Source organism: Sminthopsis crassicaudata, chromosome 5 (genome assembly GCF_048593235.1).
Source record: "Sminthopsis crassicaudata isolate SCR6 chromosome 5, ASM4859323v1, whole genome shotgun sequence".
Classification (NCBI taxonomy): Eukaryota; Metazoa; Chordata; class Mammalia; order Dasyuromorphia; family Dasyuridae; genus Sminthopsis; species Sminthopsis crassicaudata.
The window spans coordinates 131,593,026-131,596,773 of NC_133621.1; the positions used below are offsets into that span (position 1 = coordinate 131,593,026).

At 36.7% G+C, this 3,748-nt stretch overlaps 1 pseudogene; it reads left to right on the forward strand.

Annotated features, from left to right (window-relative positions):
* The first annotated feature begins 2,280 nt into the window (after nt 1–2,280).
* On the forward strand, nt 2,281–3,075 carry LOC141543899 (carbonic anhydrase 2 pseudogene; annotated as a pseudogene).
* The last annotated feature ends 673 nt before the right edge of the window (nt 3,076–3,748 follow it).

Consider the following 3,748-nt stretch of genomic DNA (forward strand, 5'->3'; position numbering starts at 1 on the left):
TTCAGTTCAGTCCTATATATTCTCAATGTAAAAAGAACTCCTTTTCTCTCTAAAATTTTCATCCCCCTTTTTTCTAGTCTTCTCCTCATCCTCTTTCCACCTTTAGTGGTCTCAGAAACCAGGCTTCCTACTGGATCTCTGTAGCTTCTCCAGTAGTTACTGTTCATCCTTTCATTGCTATTCTACTACTTCCTGATACTCCTCTGTTATCACTTATTAGTAATATTTCCTCTTCAGTTCATTTCTTCCATCGATATCTCCCCATTTATATCTTTGTTACTACTGGTCTCCATTTCATTCTCCATACCCTCCTGCAACTTCAGTAACTAGTTCACAATCTTTCACTCTACCATAAATCTATTCTTCTGCTTAGGGATGTCTATATAAATATATATATATATATATATATATATATATATATATATATATATATATATATTGATATATATTGATATTATCTCCAACACCTTGGTCTACTTGTTCATCAACCTCTGAAATATCCAAGATCACAATTTAAAAAAATTTTTAAATAAAAAAAACATAAATCCATTAACAAGCACTATTTTCTCTCCCTTTCATGTCTCCCACTCATTAAAAGAAAGAAGAAAAAGGAAAACAAAACCCTTGTAACACATGTGGATAGTCAAGGCAATTCATTGATTTTTTTAAAACATAACTCCAATTTTTAGAAAGGTTTCTTATTCACCAATTTTATCCTGCTTATATGTCCTATTCCAGAGCCTACTTATGAATAATGAGGTTAAGATAATTACATCTAATTCCTTTTCCATGCCCCCCCTTCAAGTATTTCAAGACAGTGAACATTACCTCTCGCTTTTGTAAACAATCTTGGACTTGTTAATTTGATTTTTAAGTATAGATTTAGACTTTATATTTAGTATTATTAAATACTATCTTCCTCATTAAAGTTCTATTTTGATTCTATATCATTCCTAGAGATGACCCTCTATTCTTGAAGGCTTGAAAAAGGAAGGTAGAAAAGTTTTAAGTACAGATCAGGTGGCTATATTCTGTGTTTATACTCTGAAAATCAGAAAAGATTCAGAAAGATTTATCATCAGAAAACCAGTCAGAAAGTAATGAATGGGGGTGGGGGAATGCCTAAGTAAAAACCACTAACAGAGATGTAGATGGTCATTATGGATTATATTGGCAGGTTTACTCCTATAAAGAAATTGAGGACAGGATATTTCAGAGTACTGAAGTTAATTAAATATCACATTATTTTCTTCTGTATATTGGTATAGAAGTTGAGAACTTCTTGTGTCGTGTTTTTTTTTCCCCCATTAGATCTGTTGTCCCAAGTGACTTCATTTTCCCCTTAAATTTGATATTTGTCTTCCAGGTATCCACAAAATCACGGGATTTTAGAATCTATTAGATAAAGAGTTCTTAAGATGATTTATAGTATGAACTTTGCAGATTGATGAAGTCTAAATGATCCTATTCAGCATAGTGGTATTACCTACAAAAAATATTTTAAAAATTGGATTACAATAAGGAAACCAATTACAATGAAATATAGTTATTCCTGAAATATGTGCCTCTAAGTTCATTTACATAAGACTCTCCTTATGGATAGAGATTGATAAAATCTCTTCACCTTGGCACTTTGAATATATATAGTTTTATGCAAATGAACTTAAAACCATAGGTTAATCTCTTTTTTTTTTTCTTTTTTCTTTCTTTCTTTTTTTTTTTTTTTTCAGTCTATATCAAGCAACCTTCTCTTAGATGGAAGGAAATGACTCAGGTGACTCAGGTCCAGGCAGTTGGATAATTGCCTCTATGACAACCTCAACAAGACCTGACCAATCTTCTCTCCGCTATTCAGAGAACAGATGCAGTCACAATAGGGACCTCAAGGGAGCAATGAGGGACACGGTGTACCCGCCCCAGGATAAGCCAGTGCTTCTGGATCTGGTGAAGCCACCGGGAAGAGTCCGCCGCTGTAATCAGCCACCTGTCCACCTGAGTGGCTCCTTAGACGGAGTCCTAGTGCTTCAAAATGCTAAAGGAAGGGGGAGGAAACCGTCGTGGTTCTTTTTACCTACAGCCCGATGGTAATTAGCATTTTATTGGAATCTTTGTGCTGGGGGAACTCTGTGCAGGGAATTCCGGAACCCTGTTAAAATGACGAAGGCCCAAGAAGTAAGTTGCTCTAGAATGCCGGCAAGAGATGGCCCAGGGAAAACTCTCTGAGAAAGTTAGAAGGGCAGCCCAGTCCCTAACTGGTGATTCCCCAAAGCTTACAAAACTATGCTGCAAGATCCTCTTGTTTGGGGATATGGAAAGAACAACGGACCAGATAGCTGGCATAAGCTTTTTCCTATTGCCAATGGAAGGCGTCAGTCCCCTATTGACATTAAGCTCTGGAACGCCAAGTTTGACAGCTCCCTGAAACCTCTGAATTTTGACTACGATTCTTCAACAGCTCAAGGGATCGTCAACAAGGGTTATTCTTTCAACGTAGAGTTCGATGATTCTAGTGACAAATCGGTGCTAAGCGGAGGACCTCTAACTGAGAAACACAGGTTGGCTCACTTCAGTTTTCATTGGGGTTGCAGGGATGATCATGGCTCAGAGCACAGTATTGATAATCTGAAATATGCAGCGGAGCTCCAATTGGTTCACTGGAATACAAAATACAGGTCATTGTGCGATGCCTTGCACCATTCTGACGGACTAGCTATAGTGGGTGTTTTTTTGACAATAGGAAATTCTGAGCCTGAACTACAGGAAGTGATTGATGCATTAGATGGCATTAAACAAAGAAATATGCATGCTGCTTTTACAGACTTCAATCCGGCTTGCCTTCTTCCTGATAACCTCGACTTTTGGACTTATTCAGGATCCCTGACCATTCCTCCTCTTTTAGAATGTGTGGTTTGGATCGTCTTACGGGAGTCCATTAATATCAGCAAAGAACAGCTATCCAAATTTCGAAGTCTTTACTCCACCACTAGGGGAGAATATCCCCCGAAGCACCTAATGGAAAACTGTCGCCCATGTCAGCCTCTGCAGGGCAGACAGGTTAGAAGGTTCCTAAAATAAGATTACCATCACTAGAAATACTGCTTCTCAAAAAGTTTATCTCTACACAAGTCAATGCTAAATCATCATTCTATGCTTGGGCCGTAGTCTCTCCTAGTCTTCTAGTCCATTTGGCTTTGGTTGTAAATGTTTTCATTCATGAAATGTGAAAGTTTGACTCATGGTTCGATGGAAAGCACACTGAATCTGGAATTAAATGACTGGTTGAAATCCAATTCTGGCACTTACTGTCTATGTGATATTGGTAAATTGTTTAAGTTCTCTATGACTCAGCTCACCATCTGTAAAATGAAGGAGTTAGAACAAATGACTTCTGAGATCCATTCCAGATAGATAAATGAATGGATAGCTAGATAGATGGATGAATAGATGACACTAGGTCCATGTAAATTTGTTGTTAAAGAGAAAAACAAATCACAAATGTTCAAGGATTTTCATCAAAAAGGCTATAATTTATGCTTTAGTGATCAAAGTTCATTTTTTAAAATGAAAATAAATATGAATTACAAAATCTTTCCCTCACAAGTATTAGGGGCATCACTACCTGGAAGAGTTAACTTAAAGCTGTATGCATGTATACTTTTCATATACATGTATATGCCTATACCCACACATGTATATAGCATACATATGATTATAATATATGTTGAAGTTATTAGGAAGAAGGTGAGTT